Here is a 14450-nt window from a genome sequence, read left to right as displayed (position 1 = left end):
CAAATAACGCTGCAACTTACCAGGATAGGAGAAAACGAATGGTAGCTTCAGATAGAGGGGAGAACATGTAACCCCAACGCCAAGTTTGATGGCTGTTGAGTGATGATTAATTAATTAATTATAGCCAATTTAGTGAAAAAACAAATAAAACAACGTGTCACATGTGTCACATCGCGTGGACCATCGTCATAAAATTGGACTTTCGCACGCCACACAAATACCTTTCATAATTCATTTCTCCCGCGCTCAATAACAGAGTGGAACCACCTTCCCGAAGATCTTGTGTCTATTACCGATATGAACACTACCAGTAAAGGAATTCTTGGAAAGGAAGCAGTTATTTCTACCTTGGGGATCACGTTGTTTAATTTGTAAACAACCAGAAACAATAGACCACGTTTTTTTGCACTGTTGGGAGGGGGTATACTTTTGGGACATCTTGCAACGGACTTTAAAAAAGGAATTTCCGCTCGACGCTCATGGTATCCGGTACTTGACTGTAGAGAGTGAGGATGGGACACCATTCGACCTCATTATGCTAATGGGCCTCCATTGTATTTGGCGCTCCAGAATGGCAGGATATCATTGCGATCCTGATGCACGGCCAGCACGGATCTATTTTCGGGAGTGCATGCATAAGTATATTGAAGTTCAGAAACTTGCTCCTGAAGCTCCCGAGTGGCTCGAAAGAGTCGAGCCTTTGGTGACGCTTAAGGAGTTTTAATATGACGAAGCCACGCACCCCCGGGCGGATAGTGTTGTTAATTATTGCTCATTGCGCTCTGTAAGTGTATTTGTGTACTGTATTTGTATTTGTGTATTTGTATGTGTGTATTTGTGTATTTGTGTGTGTGAAGTCAGGCAATAAATAAAAAAAAAAAGATGTTACATTGTTCAAAAATGCCTTAAAAGCTCATTTTGGTGTTCCTGATTAATCGTTACGCACTCTTTATTTATTTTTACCCCCGTATTACTACTTGTATTGTGTTCTACAGTTATATTTTGGTGTTCCTTACTTGTAGTACTTGTATTGAATTCTTGGATGTTTATTGTTACCTTCTGGTGTTCCTTACTATTTTTGCACTGTTTTTGACACCCATATATATATATATATATATATATATATATATATATATATATATATATATATATATATATATATATATATATATATATATATATATAGTTGTAGTTGCAGGAAGTCTTGTCGTTCAATGGGCCAGGAAGACTTGTAGAAGAAGGGGTCACAACCTTGCAATTATCTTAATTTAATACCGACAATTTCGGACGGAGGACCGTCCTTCCTCAGGGTATACACAAGAATACCCTGAGGAAGGTGTATACCCTGAGGAAGGACGGTCCTCCGTCCGAAACTGTCGGTATTAAATTAAGATAATTGCAAGGTTGTGACCCCTTCTTCTATATATATATATATGCCTGTGCTTTTATCTTAATTGTGTTGTGTATTCCACTCCCCTCTGTAACGCCCGACCCGGGCCCTGAGGGTATCCGAAATAAATAAATAAATAAATAAATAAATAAATGAGTCTAATAGCACGGACGTCGATATAGCGACAGGAAGAATGTGACTTCACATCTACCGGAAGTTGTCACATCATAGTGGCAAATTTACACCTAATGGGCGAAATAACGCCGTAGTTGGGTCAAGTTAGATTGAAAAATGTGTAAGTAAGCGTAATTAGTCCTTAAGATCACGGAAAGATCTATAATTTCGGTAAAGATTGCTCAAAAACGTGGAATACTGTATGATGACGTCACATCAGACGAAAGGACGTCGAAGCAGTGTGATCCACCGCCAGGCAACAACTACCTGCGCGCTGCGCATGCGCTGCGTGACGTCACCGCTTCCTGTCGCCACGCTCTCCACTCCATTAAAGGGCGGCAAATTGAAGTCAATGCAATGGGTGGCAAACGGCTTTCGCCTTGCCGCGCTTAAAACGTATCTAAGTGCCTACCACGAAATTCTTAAACATCGATTTTGGGCAATAGCATCCCAAAATTTAACTTGTGATTACACGCACACAGGAGAAATGGTAAATGATATGTTGTGTATTTTTTTTTTGCGAGCAATGTAACTCGAATTGCAGTGTCACCCACTTTAAAACGCAGCGCTAATGCATTGCGCCGGTGACCTTTATCTTCACCAGGGTTGTTATTACGGTGAAATGATATTCTGCCGTTCTGAGCGAGCACCTTTGATTGCGCTCTGATCCGTTCCCCCTAATCGCCCTAAGATGCTGCTGCTGCTTTACTGGACGATGCGGGACTGTGCCGTTGCGAGGACGGACGGAGAAATAGGGCGGTGACCACTCCTGGGACGGCGGCCTTTTCCGGCGTCAGGCGCGCGGGAAGCGACCGTTGTGCGGATGGACAATGGCCGGGGAGGAACAATGAAGTGGTCCCTTCTCGCGTCTTGTTTGTCCGCTGTTTCGCCACCGCTCTCTTTGTGCAGGCAGCGCCTATTGTGGGCGAAGGGGTTTTTGTTTACTCGCGTCGCACGCGCTTTTATGGAAAACCGCGCAACCCCTTCCCCCTTTCATCCGACGGGGAGGGGAGGAAGGGTCCTCCTTCTTCCTGGCGTTTTTGTTTTTTTTTCTTCCCCTGCGGGAGACGGAGGCTTTCTGGGGCGCTGTATTAGATTAAGCCGCGGCACGGTTCGTCAAACATGGCGTTTATTCCCTTTTGGCCCGGTAAAGAACTCGTCCCTTCCAGGGAATAAAGAAGCGCCCAACAAAAGGGTTAAGGTGCGCCTGCTTTTGCAGAAGGTGCCGGCGGAGAGTTGCGTAAACTTGCGAGATCATTCTTTGGAAGATGGGCCCAGATGCGTGGAAGCCGGGCGCTTTTTTCTTCTTCGTTCCTTACACTTCACGCGGCCCCTTCTCTCCACGGGGCTGTTCATTCCCACTCTGGGGGAAACCGAGGAGGACATTTTTGCGTGGCATGCGCTCTCGGGAGCAACCGTTTCCCCAACACGAAAGGAGACTCTCTCTGGAAACTTCTTGCCCGCTCGTCTCCGCTTTTTGGCCGCTTTTTTTTTTTCTCGCATCGCGCCAGCCTCGAGGCGAGGAAGTCGGTTGCATGCGAACGGCTCTGCCCAGGAAGAGAAAGCCCCAGAGTGGAATCCGTCTGGATCGGCTTTTGTGCACCAACAGCGGTGGACTAAAAGAAAAAAGAAACAATTCAGTTTTAGTTCTTTTTTAAGGGGGAGCCTTCCGCTCCAATCAGATTTCCCCACATGGGTTGGAAAGATCCGCGGACGGGTAAAAATTTCCCATTCAGGATCCGCCCATTGAAGACCGTGCAGAATCATATTGCAAAACACCTTCGTCCCTTTCCCGGAATGGTTTATAACGTCGCCTAGCACTTTTTATTTATTTATTTAACGGCGCGAAAACGACGACGACGTTTACACACAACAACTCGCCCAGCTTTGTGTTCGACTTTTTATTTTTTTTTTAGGATTCCTAAAAATTCTATGTTCATATTGTCAACTCCCGTGCGCGGCTTTCGGAGTGCTCTCGCAAAAAAAAATGTAAATAAAAGCATGGCGCCCGCCAGAAGTGTTGCTTCTGGCATTCGCCTGGAGCGCTTCGTTCTTCTCTCCACACACCGGGCAGCTGCTTTTTCCGCAAACCCTGCATCGCAAGCGAGGCACGCTCGATCTCTTGCTCCCCAGGCAAGGGGGTCTTAAACCTGCAAAGACAACCCCGCGGTGCCCACCTGCTACGAAGTTGACGACGGTCGAGGGAAGCGTTCACAGTTTGATTTCTCGCTGTATACACGGAAGGAGATGTCTCAGTGTTTCAGTCCATCGGCCATGTCGCCTGTCCATTTTTTTTCTTCGGCGTATCTCCATCATTCATCTCTTTGCGTTCAATTCATCTCCATAGGAATAATTGCTCTGCATCTTCCAGAAGTGATTTTGCCCAACTCATATAAACGACAAGGAACTAGGAAGGCAGGCGTGAAACACGCTGTACATCAACTGTTCGTGTCAAGAGAGTGTCCTGTCATTTTGGGGGATTTAAGAAAGGTGGATCAGCCACCTCTCAATTTTGTGCGGGAAAGTTATGTGTGAAAAATGCGATTTTTTTCGGCCGTGTAAGTTCAAGAACTGAGTAAATCAAACAGACCACCACCTCTGTCAGTCGCACCGAAATGCGCCTACGCGTCTTTCGTAGTTTTCGTAGTTCTGTGGAGGTACGGGTTGGGGAAATGAAGAACTCTTCATCGAAAACATACGTATTGTGAACATGACCACTGTAGCAGGACGCAGGAGTCTATTTTGTGCGTTAATTAAAAAGGCAGTTTGTGCACTACACCTTAGATTATGAAACAGAATGGATTCTAGGCCAGTTATAGTTAAGGGCGCGTGCTCACGAGACATGCGAGAGGAGGGCGTATGGCGCAGAGCTCTTAGCTTGAGCCTGTGTCGTGTTTGCTGCACGCTGTATTGTGATAGTTTCGCTCGCAGCTGTGTATCCCGATCAGGGTCGTCTTTTCGGAGCACGCAGAGTAAATTCGACCACCAGGCCATTGAGCGAACACTACCACGGCGGGGCAATGCCCGCCAATGCGCGCTGCGCGCTGAAACTTCGCGCCTACAAGCTTTGTCATGTTTACTCCGAGCCTATACACTCGAAAGTTTGTTCTCTTGATCATCCTGTAACTCGATGACTCGAGATGCGCTACAAAGTAGTCGACGAACTAATTATTTCAGTAATTACTGAAATAAGCTAACATTGGTTTATTTCACTTGAATGCTATACTACTGTAGTTGCCGTCGAGCGCAGGCAAACTTTACTGGCATGAACATTTCAGGTCACCAATACGACAACTCCTAGTTGCATATAAGAACAGTTGTGGGCTAGCATTTTAGCTCTTTCCATCAGATAACCCACTTCCTTGTTCCGTACCTTCGACACGAACAACAAGCACCGCCACGGTGGCTGAGTGGTTATAGCGCCCGTCTGCTGACCCGAAAGATGCGAGTTCGATCCCTCGGCCGCGGCGGTCGAATTTCGATGGAGGCGGATTTCTCGAGGCCCGTGTACTGCGCGATCTCAGTGCATGTTCAAGAACACCAGGTGGTCGAAATTTCCGGATCAGCCCTCGCACTACCGTCAGTGGAGAAGGCAGGAAAGGCTCAAAAAGATCACGGGAAAGAAGAATGAGAAGCAGAGACAAGTGATGCAAGGTGTCAACCCGAACCCGAGGTGTTCAACCCGAGGTGTCAACCCGAATTGCGCTGGTGTCAATTCGAACAGCAATGAAAGCCGGAAAAAAGATGACGCAGTCGAAGGAACGGATGAAGAACAAAGGAGCGAAGATCTTGGTGGACTGCACGGAGTGGTTGAAGACGGAGCAGCAGGGAAGGGTGCACTTAGTGGCCGACGACGACAGTGACTGCCTACAAGCATCGTATAGCTCTCAGGAGAGGAGAGGAGACGAGCAGTGGGACTCAAGGAGCACGTACCGAGCGGGCAAACTTAAAGCGCCGGATTTGAATCTCCAGTAGACTTGTGTAATCCGGGCGATGTTGAAATGGATTTCAAATCGTCATGAAAGAATTAGGAAACGCCATATTGCCGAGTCTTGTGGGATGGATCAACCTTAGATGTAACGCAAGCCGCGAAAGCGTAGTGAGCGAAGAATGCTGCTCTCTGGTTTCAGTTTTGTGCTAAGGAGGGCAAAGCTAAAGCTACTGGGATGAAAAATAGAAGAAACCCTCGCTTGAGAAGCGAGCGAGGCTGTCAAGAGTGCGGATGCACCCGGAATTAGCAATGGTAACTGGAACTGAAAATGTAAAGCTGGAGAGGGCAAAACCTGAATTGGAGCGACGCACAAGTTGCGTGCACACGAAACAAATAATTATTCAGAAAGCTTATGGCTTCACGGGAAAAAAAGAAGAAACTTGGCTATACTGCCTGGTCAACCTGCCACTTCAGTAGGCCAGTACGCTCACGGTACGGCGTACGAGGCTCGTTTGTCCACCGCTGACGTCACCGTTTGTTCGCACCGTTTGTTACTGCGTTGTGTAAGCCCATGGGTGCAAGATACTCAACACGTCCTACTCTCACACTGTGCACCGACCGGGCCAATGCGAGCACGCGTGCTCGTTAAATACAGGAGTGTTCTCGGGCACCTCCAACGTAAGAAGAGAACCCCCTGCTTCGTCTGCCACCTAAACGCGCCACAGTGCCACTTTGACTATCCCCGTGCTGTGCAGGCCGCAGTGCATGGCCTAGAAGAAGATGAAGATGCAGTTCTGGAGGGAACATTCGAGAACAAACGCCGGGAGCTTGAAGGAGGCCGCCTTAATTTACCCTGTTCAAAAATTTCCAGTCGGTTTGACAGCAATGTTGGATAACCATGTTAAGGCGGAAGAGCCAATTTTTAGCGTAAGGCCCAGTTACTGGGTTTTATACCGTGGACGCTGACGTAGTTGTAGTGACGACACGACGCGCTGCCGCCCAGCTCTGTCTAGCACTACAAGCACATGCCGGCGTGCGCCGCCATTTTTTGATCACTGTGAAAATCGGTAAATCCGAATGGGATCCTTCGAACAAGGCCGCATTTGGGCGCTCCCTCAACGCGAGCCGGCTACCTCCTTTTTTGGCGGGCTGCCGAGCGCCGCGCTTAGTACGCCACCTGCCGCCGTCACGCCCAGTCTCCCCTGCTCCGTTCTAAAACAAAGGCCACGGCCGGCTTCAGCGCGACGCCGAGCGGCGCCGCCACCTACGCTGCTGCGGCGCGCTTCCCGCAGACGGCCGTCGTCTGCTGCGGTGCCGGGGCGTTGCGTGTGCGCTGAACGGCGAGTTGCTCGTTTTCGCCGTGTCACGTGCTTCAAGCGTAGACTGCCTCTGCGTTCGTGGCTTTCTCGGACTGCGCGGGGTGCCCGTGCTCTGCGCACAAGTCATGTGTCCGATGCCTGGCCTTGAGTGGATCATCTGAGCGGGTCGGAGCGTCCAGCGGCTCGCTCAAGTGCTGTTTGCTCGATACGCACGGTCCTGTTACCCCGTCGGTTCTTGTGCTGCCGAAAGACTGAAAATGCCCTGGAAACGAGGGTAGCATCCAGTAGAAAGCAGCTGTTCCAAGCGACCAAGGACAGGCAGCATGGGGCTCACTGAATTCAGCGAGCAAGGTTCCTGTGACATGACCTTCGGGCTGGTGCTTCCGCACTGTTTTAGCGGGCCCCTACCGTGTTGTTTTCAGGGATGAAGTTAACTTATAGAAATCTGAATTTGAAGCGCCAGTGTTGTGCCTACGTGATATATCTGGATCAGTTTGGTGAAACGGCTTAACGACCTCGTCTAGATGTGTTCTTCCCTCGAATGCACACTATCGAGAAACGGTGGTAATGCCAACCTGTGCCCCCCGCCAACGCCATGCTGCAGGGCAGCAGAGAGTAGAAGGCGCCCAAGTTGACCCGAGGGCGGCGATTATCGGGGACTGGCGCCGCGTCAGGAACTATGAGTAGCCGTCACGGGATCCCGACACCGGGAGTGCACTTTCTACAGCGGCGACAGGTGACTGCAAAGACTGGCCCATGTACGCGCTACGCAACTCGCCACTCCAAGAGCTCCGCGAACTGGCGCTCGTGCACAACTCCGCAGCCTGCGTGAGTCACTTCCTTAGCGCACCTTTGCACAACCACTCAGTGCTCAATTGTTCGCATTCGTTTGCCTTAAATTTGCGACGGCTCTCATTAAGACGGAAAGAATGCGTCGGTCTATTGCGCCCCTACTCTCCACATTGCGAAACTTTCTTCTTTCACCCTGTTTGCACAAACTGACAAGACGTTTAAAATCTTGCGCACATCGGTCAGACAGCACACGTTGTTGTCCTCCTGCCGTTTTCGCAGTTACCCATCTGCCAGTGTAAGCTGCGGGATGCTTTCCGCATGCGCAACTAAGGGACCTTGCCGGAGACATGGACTTCAAGGCAAACAATGTACCTCTTGTGATCAGTGGGGCGCATGGCTCTTTCGTTGCCTAAATGACACCTTTCCTTGCATATAGCGTGGTCCCCTCAGATGCTGTGAGTATAATACAAGGTGTTTCAGGAAATAATTTCAAAAATTTCCAAAAATAGACGTTTTTGTGTAGAAATATGGCTTTTGCTGCTTAGTACTACACTAGCTAACGTAACTAAGCTTTCTAAAAGCAGGCAGTGTCCCAGCCCCAGTAAAACCAACTGAGGGCTGTTGGGAGTCACGCGAGTGCTAGTGTGCACTATTTTTTCGTTTTGCGCTATTAATTAATTGATGAAATCTAATTAGCTAACTTTTTCTTTGTTGGCTTCAGGAATAAGGTGTGAATTCATAACCTGAAGATCGCGTTGAAAAACACAGCTGCCTGTAATGTTTGCACCATCAGTACACTGTGCTGATGGATGACTTCAATGCCAAGGTAGGAAAGCAGCAGGCTGGAGACAAGGCAGTAGGCGACTATTGCATAGGCTCTAGGAATAGCAGGGGCGAGCTTTTATACAGTTCCAAGAGAGAAATAATTTGCTGTTTGTGAATGCCTTTTTCCGCAAGCGAAAGACCATAAAGTGGACGTGGAAGAGCCTCAATGGTGCGATTAAAAACGGAGTAGACTTTACACTATCCGCTCACCCTGGAATCGTATAGAGCAGGGGTTCTCAAACTGGGTTCCGCGGAACACAGGGGTTCCGCGGGCTGTCTTCTTGTGTTCCGCGAGAACCCTCACCGGCCCTGACCCGGCAGCTGATATGAGACTGGCTCTGAGCGCTACTGAGCCACGCTTTGACTTGCTCTCAAAAGGGAAGCAGTACCACCCATCACATTAGCATTTGTATTAATCTGTGCAATAAACATTTAACTTTTGCAACTATCTCTTTCCAAAAATGCACTCGACAGCATTGCTGGTAAGTGAAAGCAGTGGGGGGGGGGGGGGGGGTTCCCTGGAACTTATTGAAGGCTTTTGGGGTTCCTCCAAGCAAAAAAGTTTGAGAACCCCTCGTATAGAGGATGTGGAGGTCCTCAGGAAGGTTCGTTGTACGACCACGGAATGGTAAGGTCTCGTATTAGGTTATATTTGAAGAGGTAACGGAGGAAGCTAGTGAAGCGGAAGGCTATTAACGAATTAGCTGTAAGAGGTAAACCAGAGGAATTCAGGAATCGCTTGAGAACAGACACTCGGCTTTAACTGACAACGACGACCATAATGTTCAAGGTATGAATGATAATCTCACATGTTTCATTACGGAGTGTGCAGCAGAGTTAGACGGTAGGATGGTTCTACAGGATACCGGCAAGCTATCGCAGGAGTCGATAGATCTGGTTAAGAAACGCCAAAGCATGAAAGCATCAAACCCCACAGACAGAACAGAACTGGCTGAGCTATCAAAGTTAATCAGTAAGCCCAAGGTAACTAAGAGGTAACCTAAAAGCGGTGAAGCGAAGTTATGCGCTAAGAGACAAAGAGGGCAATGACGGTAGCAATATGGATAAGACAGTTAAAGTAGCCGAAGAGTTTTACACAAATCTCTATAGTAGCGATTGCAATCAGAGCGTTAATGAGAGAGGCAGCAGCGCACAGCAATGAACGTCCCGACAGTAAGGAAAGAGCAAGTAAATAAAGCCTTAGGAGCAATGCAAAGGGGGAAAGGAGCTGGAGAGGAGAACTGGGTAAAAGCAGATCTGTTGAAGGACGCAGGAGAGATTGTGCTAGAAAAACCAGCTACCCTGTATGCGCAATGCATTATTACCTCATGCGTACCAGAAGCTTCGAAGGACGCCAATATTATCTTAATTCATAAGAAAAGGCCTTAAAGAATTACAGACCGATCAGCTTACTGTCCGTTGCCTACAGGGCATTTACTAAGGTTATCGCTAATAGGGTCAGGACAACCGTAGGTTTCAATTAACCAAATGATCAGACAGGCTTTCGTGAAATATACGCAACAATAGGCCATATTCACACCATCAATCAGGTGATAGAGAAAGAGCAGAATATAACCAATCCCTATATATGAGCTTCATAGATTACGAGAAAACATTTCAGTCAATCGCAACTTCAGCAGTCATTCAGGCATTAAGGAATGAGGGTGTGGAAAAGCCTGGTGTAAAAATACTAGCATATATCTATAAGAACTGCACAGCTACCGAAGTCCTCCATGCAGTCAGCAATAAAATTACTATATGGGAGGGTGCCAAGCAGCGAGACGCAACCTCGCCAATGCTGTTCACCACCTGTTTATAGGAGTTATTCAGAGGCCTGATTGGGAACGGCTGGGGGCAAGCGTTAATGGAGTATACCTCTGCGATTCGCTCACGACATTGCCTTGCTGAGTCCCTCAGGCGATGAACTACAATGCCTATATTGACCAATCAGATAAGCATGCAGAGGAGAACTGTGGGTCTAAAAATGAATATGCACAAAACCAAAGTCAACAGTCTCGGAAGGCAACACCAGTTCACAGTTGGTAGCGAGGTGCTGGAAGTGGTAAAGGAATACGTTTACTTAAGGAAGGTGGTGGAGCGCACATGGCGGGTTCTCTCGGGTTATGAATCGCCGTTTGCCAATAACGCTGAAGAGAAAAGTGTACAACAGCTTTATCTGACCAGTAGTCATCCATGGGGCAGAAACTTGGAGGATAACGAAAAGGGTTCATTTTTTGTTTGTTTTATTGATTTCTTCATACTGTTAACCCTCTGAGGAGGGTCATTGCTGGGGAAAAAACATATATATACAAATACAATTAGAAATACAGCTGTCATTCCAAAAAATACGTTCACAAAATCAGAATTACAAATTTCCACCCCGTTCCCGCAGAAACGTATATGTCCACACCTAAGATAAATTTTTCAACATACGTCTGTTCGACATCACTTGGCAGTTGATTCCACATTTCAATCACATCTGGAAAAAAGTTAATGCCGGTACACATCGGTACGTGCAATCATGGATTGTATTACTCCTCTGTGGTTTTTTCGTGGACCCCGTTTCAGAGGCGATTTCACGTAGTATTCCCCATTAATTTCTAATTTACCTCGCATTATCTGAAAAAAAAAGTTTTCATAGTGCGCTTTTGTCTTCTCATTCCTTTTAATTACTCCCATTAATGGGCACCTGCTTTACTTGGCCCGGAACCAGCCGTTCAAGGGCGAGAGTGAGTTTATGCTTGTTGATGTAATTGATATTATTCTTACCTTCGACAGGCATATATGAAATCGTGTAAGCGAGCGGTTGCGCACTCACACTGGCCTCATGAACACTCTCCGTGCTCGAACTTGGCGGGTGAGGCCGCTCCGCACTCACACTCTGCCCACACTCTTTCGAGGCCTTAAGGAGATTCCTTTCGAGGCGCCGACTCCATCGCGGCGTAGCCAGCATCGTATTCCGTGTCATCTGTGTCGAAGAAACTAGATGACCACGGTATACCTCCAAGGGCACGTTGAATTGCTGGGTCAGCACAGTAGGTAGGAGAGACGGCGGACCATCCGCCATCGCCACGAAGACGACAGAAACACAATATAAATTGAAACAAACAGGAGCGCAAGAACAGCTGGCATTCGCAGCGCTGTTCTTCTTCAAAAGGTGGTGAGATATGGGAGAAGCATTTGCCCTGCTGTGGGCGTAGTTAGGCTGATGCTGTTGATTTGACGACCATTTTCTCAGCTTTTTTACTGGCCTTAAAAGAAAGCTACCATCGCGACAGCTGATATCCATCCCTAGTGCACACGCAGTGCCAGAGAATAATGGATTTTGTTGTCTGCTACGTGTCTTAGGACGCTAAGGAGCACCGTAGTCACGTGGAAGCTTTTCGTTTTAGCGAGTTTTCCTTTAAGGCCAGTATAAGAGCCACCCTGCTTAAATGGTACCTGACATCTTTCTGTCCGTTTCTCCTCTTTGCTGCACTGCACTGCAGTCAATGTTGACAAGCCTGTCGACCAGCGTGAGGTGGCCACTGCTGCTGCCGCGTGCCGACATATATGAGAGCAGAAAGAAAAAGTTTCTACGTTCATGCTATGCTGTTTAAGTCCCGAGTCGGCGACAACAAGTGCGAACTTCAGCTGTGGGTACTCAATCTGAGCCGCCTTCTCCCCTTCCACAAGCAGCCGCACAGCGTCCGAGAGGCATTTCGAAGCGTTAGATGGCGTGTATACCCAATGGCAACAAAGTTGCGCCAAGTGCGGGCTGCGTGCACGGCGTGGTGCACCTGGTCGTGTAGCTACCCGGAGTGACTGGGCGTCCCATCCAAAGAAGTCCGTTCCCTGTCGAGGCTTCCTGCGACGGCTGGCAAGTGCGCTCTTTTCAGGTACTGAAGCAGTTCTACCAGGCACCACGAGGGTACGCTGGCAATTGGGGCTGGCACAGCAGGCGTTAGCATTCACCTGTCGGGGACTCTGCGGCGATGTGCAGCACCTTCACCGAGGCAGCTGTGCTGGCAGTTCCCTCTTTCGAGTCCGCCTCTTCAGCCCGAATAGAAAAACTACGGAGGTCCTGCCTGGAGAATGGTGGCTACAGCTGAAGCATGCCAGCTTACTCCAATAGTCTGTCATGTTTATTACCTTTTTTTCTTTTTGTGCGGCCAATTCAATCCGGGATTGTTGCAGGAAAGGCACATTGAAGCTTAACAAAAAATAAATAAACGAAGTAATGCAAAACGATGCTTTCATTAGAAAATGTTAACGGATTGCTTCACAGAATAGCGAAGCGCAAAAAGAAGGAATTTGTTAAGAGACGGGCGCATTAGGTTACACATTCTGAAAAGCCAGATGACGGAGTTTCCTGGCGAAGCAAAGCTTTTGCCTTAGGGAAGGAGAGGGTGTTGAGGAACAGCCGGTAAGGGAGAAGAAGCTGTTCTCTTTTTGGCCAGCTCCTTCCTTGGAGCAGAGCGCCCCCTCGCGACAGTAACCCCGCCGGTGCGCAACCTGGCGTGCGGCTACAGTGACGCCCTCCCTCGTCACTTTCTTGCAGCTCGTGCAGGGGCGTCTCCGGCGCTCTCTTTTTGCTCGTAGCCGGGGCCTCTCCCTCGGCGTGCATCGATCCGCGCTGTTGCTTTTGCTCTCCCTTGCCGCCGCCGGAGAGGTCCGTCACGATGCGCGCATTCAGCGCCATTGTTTTTTTGCCTCTCCCTCTCCCCCTCGCCGCTGCGCGCTGCTTTTAAAAAGCGCCCGCGAGCAAGAAGCGACTCCCACCCCCGCACGCAGCCATTCAAATAAATCCACGCACGCACCAAAAAAGGACGCTCTTTTGATGTGCGGGGGCGTTCCACGCCCGCAATTATGCTAATCTCATGTCGGCGCCAGCGGGTAAATTATTTTAATGAGGCTTTCTCTCGTGTGCCGGCACCCGCTTCTCTGCTGCTTGTCCCTTGCGCGGCGCTCTCTTCTTCGTCGGCGAGGAGGGGAGGCAGTCGCCAGCGCGCCCCCGCCCGCGCACTAGTCTGTTGCCGGCTGCTGCTGCTGCTGCTATCGCTCCGCCGCCGCCGCCGTAGCCGCTGGGCCGCTGGCGAACAACGTGGGCCCCGGGCTCGCCGCCTTCACCGTGAGTACGGGAGAGGAACCCTGTAGGGGGCTGCGCGCTTCTGCGTTAGCCCCATCTCGCGGATCCCGAAGTGCGCTCAGCGGGTCATCGGGCTGCAGCTGTGCGGGGAGCACAAATGCATTCAGCAGCAGCGCGCGATGACAGTAGGACAGCAGCACGTGTACGAGAGGTAACGAGCGCAGAAGGAGTCCCTCTGCTTCTCAAGGGAGCGCTTACTACCCCGCTCTCCAGATTTGCTCCGTCTGAGCAGGGGTGAGGCCACTTGTAATGAAAGGAGTGAATGTGAGGCAAACTCAACACCCATGAAAAGAATCGCTTCAAATCCCTTCCTTCAGAAAGTTTCCGGCTTCTTGTGATCTTCTTGTTGGAGGGGAGGGGGGTGAGGTTTACCTCGCCACCCCCCCCCCCCTCCCCACGCAAGAAAAAAAAATGAAATCCTGGCTACTTCCCTCTCACGCGTACAGACTCTTTCCGCAGTTCAGCCCCTCCTGATCGCCACGTACTCAACGTTCAGTGAGGTCCTTTTGAGTGAGCAGTATAGTCATCTTTTACGAATGACCCGCATATGCGTGTGTGTTCGCGAAGCCAACAACCCCCCTCAACTCCCCTAGCGGATCAGGGCATCATCGGGGTGTCCTCTGGGCCCGGATTTCTGCCAGTGGATGCATGTCCGGGCAACCAGTGGGAAAAATGCATCTCCCACGTGTACTGCAGCCACTGCCCATCTCCACCCACCGAAGACGTATTGGGAAGTCAGTCAGTGTAAAGGCGAAATGCATTGCCAAATCTGCTGACCCAGATTTGTCTTATCCCAAAAGTTCCCCATTTGCGGCGCACATTTGCAACAACCTGTTGCTCAGAGACGCATGGCCGCAAGCATCGAGAACGTTGGTCCAAGGAACAGCGCCC

General features: G+C 49.4%; 1 protein-coding gene across 1 annotated transcript in view; it reads left to right on the top strand.

Moving 5' to 3' along the window:
* nab (NGFI-A-binding protein homolog) overlaps nucleotides 1-14450 on the top strand; it is a 661188-nt gene that overhangs the window by 179078 nt on the left and 467660 nt on the right. The gene's annotated exons all lie outside the window — the stretch shown is intronic.

Source organism: Amblyomma mixtum, chromosome 6 (genome assembly GCF_055824585.1).
Source record: "Amblyomma mixtum isolate Tamu chromosome 6, ASM5582458v1, whole genome shotgun sequence".
Classification (NCBI taxonomy): domain Eukaryota; kingdom Metazoa; phylum Arthropoda; class Arachnida; order Ixodida; family Ixodidae; genus Amblyomma; species Amblyomma mixtum.
The sequence above is the reverse complement of the archived record's forward strand: the minus strand, read 5'-3'. Positions and strand labels throughout refer to the sequence as shown.